Source organism: Euleptes europaea, chromosome 9 (assembly GCF_029931775.1).
Source record: "Euleptes europaea isolate rEulEur1 chromosome 9, rEulEur1.hap1, whole genome shotgun sequence".
NCBI lineage: Eukaryota > Metazoa > Chordata > Lepidosauria > Squamata > Sphaerodactylidae > Euleptes > Euleptes europaea.
Window position 1 is genome coordinate 38774986 of NC_079320.1, and position 6959 is coordinate 38781944.

Sequence of the window (6959 nt, forward strand, 5' to 3'; positions counted from 1 at the left end):
GCCTGCTGTATCTATCATAATTTGTTTTGCAGTAAGAATAAAAGCTGGCATCATTAGAACTAAATCCCACTGAAAAAAATTAGCTGATGCAATGAAATAAGCCATCTCTATCAGCTAACCACTTACCAAATTTGGGGAGGGGGTGGATGGAATAGTTACATTATCAAGGTATATTTTGCCTTGTAGTTTAAATGACTTGATACTGTGACATATTGTCACTTGGCCTATCTGTCTGGGATGCCACTAGGGGTTAGTCATCCTGCAGAAAAGGAAGAAGAGAGAGCATGGGTCTTTTAATAAGCCTACATGTCCCCTCCTCTCTTACATTCCATCAAGGGCTGCTATTCATAAATCTTAATAGTGTGGTTTGGAGCCATCCCCTCTTTATAATTGTATGCCACCGCATCAGTTTTTTAAAGTATAAGTTATGGTTGGTTTGAATGGGCCCCGTGGCACAGAGTGGTAAGCTCTGCTTATGACCTGAGTTCGATCCCGATGGAAGTCGGTTTCAGATAGCCAGCTCAAGGTTGACTCAGCCTTCCATTCCAGCCTTCCAGCCTTCCGAGGTCGGTAAAATGAGTACCCGGCTTGCTGGGGGTAAAGTGCAGATGACTAGGGAAGGCAATGGCAAACCACCTCATAAACATAGTCTGCCTAGTAAACGTCAGGATGTGACGTCACCCCAAGGGTCAGTAATGACCTGGTTCTTGCACAGGGGACTACCTTTACCTTTTATAGTTGGTTTGATTTTTATTTATTATGTATCCAACTAAGGTCTTCTAATCACACATGTTTTAAAGGGCAACAAGGATCCCACTCTTAATAACTTGAAGGAACTCATAACAAGTTTGGGTGTCACATGAACGGTGAACAAAGTTTTGATATCTTAAGAACCATCTAAAGAGAAGAGACAGAAAGCCAGTTCAGACATTACTTCAGGTAGCTTATTCCTGCAACTGACATCTACTCATGTGAACAGTTTGGAAGATCAAATTCATAAGATTGCAAGTCTTCTGTGAGAAAAAATATGACCTCTTTCAATTGATTTGTAATGGAAGAAAGGGACACTCTCACTGCAGTTAGGTCTTTATGTACAGCACTCACAAGACCAGTAAGTTAGCAACTGCAGTATAAACTTTGCTAGATCCAAGAACTGCCTGAAAGATTATTTTCATGGAAGAACCACTGTGGAAACCTAAGGGACAGCCAGTCCTGAGTGGGAAAGCATTAGTGACAGAATGTTTTCTTATGTTGTGCCATTAAAAATCTGCCCTAGGAGAAGCTAGTAATGAGTATTTGCTTGGGGAATTAATTGAATGACTGATAACACGGCAGGCAATAAATTCTCCTGCAGTTATCTTTCATGGAACAGTTTCAGAACCCACTGTAGAGGAAAATTCTATATCAATGGGATTGGGAACTGGGATATTGGTTCCAGATGCCAGCTAGAAGGCTTTTTTATACTTGTTGAGTAAATATCCCCAGAGTTTTTACTTGCCCAGATATCTTTAATTCTAGCTTGCAATTACTTGCAGAAGTTACAATAACATGACTGTTATTCTTGAAAGAGAAATGAGTTGACTCATAGTTTCTAATACGGGGGATCTTGCAAAAAAACATAGATGCTGGTATATCATGTAAATCCAAAGTAGTCTTGTTCATTTCCCACCTGCCCACATTCTTAGCAAAGAATCATAGTGTTCCACTGTTGAACTACCCTTACCTCCTCCTAAAGGCTTCACTGACAGTGCATTCCTAAGGAGAGTTACTCCAGTCAAAGCCCATTGAAATGAATGGGCTTAGACTGGAGTAACTCTCCTTAGGAATCCACTGTAAATGGCTTTTCTTACCTATACATCCTGCCAGATGCTGGATCCACACAGGCAGATCACAGTCAGGATAATTCACAGTATTTCCTTCATCATTTTTATTAATTACATTTGAGCATTGCCCCAAGCTGCTAAATCCCAATCTTCACTGATGACTCAGGGGTCCCCAACCTTTTTGAGTCTTTGGGTACATTTGGAATTCTGACACAGCATGGTTGGCACAGCCACCATATGGCTGCCACAAAATGGCTGCCACCAGAGGTGCAGCCAGATTAGGGTTGCCAGGTCCCTCTTCGCCACCGGCGGGAGGTTTTTGGGGATGAGCCTGAGGAGGGTGCATGTTTTAGGTAGGGGAGAGACTTCAATGCCATGGAGTCCAATTGCCAAAGCGGCCATTTTCTCCAGGTGAACTGATCTCTATCGGCTGGAGATCAGTTGTAATAGCAGGAGATCTCCAGCTAGTACTCGGAGGTTGGCAACCCTAAGCCAGACACAAAATGATTGCCACAGCTTATCTTCAGAAACACCGGGCAGATCCTTGTGCTGTGGTGGCAGCTACTGCCAAAGCAACCTTTTAAAAATCTGCACAGCCAATTAAATCTCCAGTAGTCAATCCAAAGCCTTGTGGGGCAAAAGACCTAACTGGCCCTGCCCACATCCTAAAAACACTTGGCAGGTACCAGAAAAAATGTTGGCAGGCACTATGGCACTCATGGGTACCATGCTGAGGACACCTGACCTATGTGCTTTGGACTGCTACTTAAGTATGTGACACCTGCCGCCCTCCATTTTGTAATGCCAATTATGAAATTGTGAGTTGTATGTGCCCTGCCAAACATGTCTCAAACACATTATAACTGGAAAGTCGGCAACACCACCTTAGAACAGGTCAAGAGTTTCAAATATCTAGGTCTGACCTTTACCTATAATTTAAGCTGGACACAGCACAAAACATGCACAGTGAACCAAGCCAGATGTTCGGCACAGGCCATAATAAGGTTCTTCTACCTTCAAGGGAACCAACAAATACCAGTAGCACTACAAATCTTCAATCTGAAAGTATTGTCACAGCTGCTATACGCTGTGCCAATTTGGATTCATGCCTACTCAGATGAAGTGGAACGGATCCAAGGCCATTTTCTCAGACATCTTGTAGGGCTCCCAAATTGTGTCTCTTATCTCATGGTCTGCTCCGAAACAAATAAAAAATTAGTAACAACCAGGGCCTGGTCATCTGCCATAAAATTTTGACTATGGCTCCATTATCATGTGGGGGAATCAACCCTGTTAAAATACCTACTAGAAGACCCCTACTGGACTGAACGCTCTGAATGGACAATCAAGATAAAAAAGAAAATTGCCCAGATAGGCAATGACCTGGACTCCCTGCTTCTGTCCAGTGAGAGTTATATCCTACGTCTAATAAAACAAAGACTAGTCGATCATGAGTTCCAGGGCAAATTTCCTTCAACGCCGCCAATTTGCTCACCTCAATACTTTGGACTTCCACCTAATTTTCATTTAAACTACCTGGACTGTCTTAACAGTCCTAAGCTCAGGAAAGTCTTTGTGCAGGCTAGGACTAATTCATTGCCTTCAGTGATCCTTCGTGGCAGATTCCTGAAACGCCTTACGCTGAAAGAGTCTGCAGATGTGGTGCAGTATGTCCTGAATCCCTGTCTCATATTCTTTTGGACTGCCATCTTTATGATTCCCCAAGAGGAAACCTGATAAAACCTATAGTTTTGAACTTCTAATCAAATAATACGACAATACTTCACAAACTATTAGCTGATAAGCTAATTAGCTGAGATAACCAAAAATGTGGCAAAACTTTTGACGATAGTAGTCAACCGATGGGAATCTAGTTGGAAGCAGAATCACAACATTAAGGAATGATTTATTTTAATTTTATTTTACTCTAACTTTTATCCTTTTATATACTGCAGATTGTACTATGCCAATAAAGGTATTTGAAATTTGAAAATTTGTCTCAAACAAGGCTGCTAATTCTGGGTTAGGAAGTTCCTGGAGATTTGGGGGTGGAGCTTGGAGAGGGTGGGATTTGGGGATGGGAGGGACCTCAGCAGGGCATATTGACAGAGTCCAATATCCAAAGCAGCATTTCCTCCAGCAGATTTCTGTAGTCTCGAGATCAGTTGTAATTCCAGGACACCCCCAGGCCCCACATGGAAGTTGTCAACTGTACTCAAATAGTTTGCATGTAAGGCCAAATTGTACAGGCCTGCTTTCTTAGCTAAATTTTAACTTTGGGAAAGACAAGAGAGATAATAAACCCATCTGTGAATAAGAGGCCTTTCCTTTTGTAATACAGCTGTGTACTATATATTTATATGTTCATTTAAAATATTTATAGCCCATCCTTCCAGGGTGGCTAACAGCAGATGTTGAAATTGCAGTGCTAAAATTTCCTACAAATCTTCATGGCCTCTCTTGTTGTTTAACCTGGATTGAAGAAAGGCTGTCACTACTTTGATACCATCTCTAATACTAGAGACTACACAAGTTTAACTGGGTATCGTGTAGACTTCAAGGCAGCATAATTTATTTTAAACATTATCTAATTTCCCAATGCCTAGGCACTGGCTTGTTGAAAGATCAATAATGATATATAATTTTTATGAGCAGGTTTTGTTATTATCTAGTTAAATTCAAAGAGAAGTTAACTCAACCTTGAAACATTATAGTGGTGCAGAGTAAGCAATACCAGGAGGCAAGAAAATCATAGTGAATGTAGCGAACCAGCTCTCATGAATACACATCTACAAAGAGAGTACAATTTAACACTGATTGCTATGAAGGCTCAAGGGTATGTAGCAATGTTGAATTATTATTATACATTGTGGAATTTTTATTTGGCATGCCAAAATCTGTGCAGCACAGCTGAACTCCCTAATGTGAAACTGTCTGGCAGGCATTTTTTTTCTTTTTCTTTTTTACAATACTTTTACTATTTGCAATAACATTTTTTTTTGCTTTGTCCCATACACGGTTCCTTTGTATCTTACTTAATGATGGAGACCATGTGGACAACAGCAGGTCTGATTGCAAAGAGCTCAAGTCTTCTGGCTGCCTCCCCTGCTAGAACTCAGACCAACTTGGGACATGTTCCAGAATCCTCTACAGTATGCAAGATGAGTTTTAAAATACTCTAAGGATTATTTCTTACATGTGATATAATTAAATAATTATTTCCAAGATTACTGCCTCATCTCCCTGACTCACCTTTTATGATACATGAATATTACAGTTTCCCATTCCACATACCGTAATCTCTCTATCGATTTTTTTCTGTAATATTTGGTTCCCTCAGTTCCCACAGTGTTTTGCACCTGTACCTGTGAAAAGTCAGTATTTTTGTTAAAGGCACTTCAATAGTCTTCAGTACAGTGGTGTAGATCCTCGTTTTGCTAGTAGCACTCTCTATAATTATTGCTCCAAACTCCTCTCAATTGCCTCTTGCTTTCTTTATCCAACTGATACTTCAAAGAGGGACAACTCTTAAGGGGGCAGGAAGGCAGACCCACCAAACATGCAAGAAAAACAGACAAGACTTAGTTGGGGTAAAACTGGCCACAACCTTTATCGGTTACAGCTGAAAGAGCTTTGGCACAGCATGAAGTCTGCCAGCCAATGTACAGATCACCCCCAGCCTGCCTGCTGAGGGATGCCATGAGATGGCAGTGTGTGGGATTCCACATGGGTGCAGGCCACTGCATGGTTTCCTCCTGCCATTTGAAAGTGGGGGCACCTTGGTAGCCCCCGAACTGGGCATGTCCCCTGTAAGCCCTCATCCCAAAACCCCTTAAGGGGATCATCAAGGATGGGGGAAATGAGCAAGCAAGCCGTATTTCCCCTGAAAATAGATTCAGCCCCATGCTAACATTGCCAACACAGTTGTGACAATGAAAGTAAAATCATAGAATCATAGAGTTGGAAGGGACCACCAGGGCCATCAAGTCCAACCCCCTGCACAATGCAGGAAATTCACAACTACCTCCCCACCCCACATCCCTAATGACCAGAAGATGGCCAAGATGCCCTCCCTCTCATCATCTGCCTAAGTACAGAGGAACAAAAGCAGAACACCCATAACAATGCAATAATGGGAGGGTTGGGTGGATGAAGCCACGAGACCGGGTGGACAGGTGGTGTGGCAGGGCCCCCTTTATCCCCAGCAGGTGGACCTGAGGAAAAACTCCCACTTCAAAGTCCGCCAGCCACGACCCTCCCCCTTCCCCAGCCACATGCCTGATTGGCTAGGACAGGGGGAGAGGTAGCAGGGAGCCTGCATAGCTGCATCAACCTCCCGGGCTGTTGCCCAACCATGTCGCCAACCAAGGTGCCAGAGAAGCTGTGTCACCTCTGTTACAGCCCCCCCCCCCCCCTACAGTCCCACAAATGAGACCTCAGTTGAGTCTTGGGTCCATGCTTTTAAAACACAGGTATGTTTAAATACAAATAATTTTCAGTGGTTTCAAGCTATGCACACACCTGCCCAAACCAAAAATGGCACATACTATCGGGTACCAGTGGGATAATATACTATGAAATGAACTGCAGTTTATGTACACAGTTCCAAAGACCAAATATATATAAAAATACACTTTTGAAACATGAACGAAAGCAGACAGGAAGAAAATAGGTGCTATTAAAACAGGCATTCCCCCCTTCCCCTGAAATCAGGATAACTAACCAACAATACTTTATTTAATGGCAAGCATTTGGGGCAGCCTGAGTCTGAGCTGAAAGGCAATATTTTTTCCAGCTGTGTACAGGGTGTTTTTACAATGGCCTTTCTAATGTAGTTTTAAAGAATTTTATTTATTGTTGCAATGTGCTTAATTATGTGATTTTGTACACTTTCAATGTGTGTGTTATACTACAGTTGTTACCTACCTTGAGTCCTGAGCTGGTCAGGAGAAAGGAAGGCAGATAAATATTGTAAGCAAATAAGTAAAAGGACAGGAATGGAGGTACAGCAGAACATTCAGAGCTGAAACATAATTGCAAAGCAAGACCTCAGCCCACAAGTATCTGTTGCTGGAAGTTCCCCGGAGTCAAGCGTCTCACCTTCCTGATTCCTTGCAATGAAATTGAACATAATGA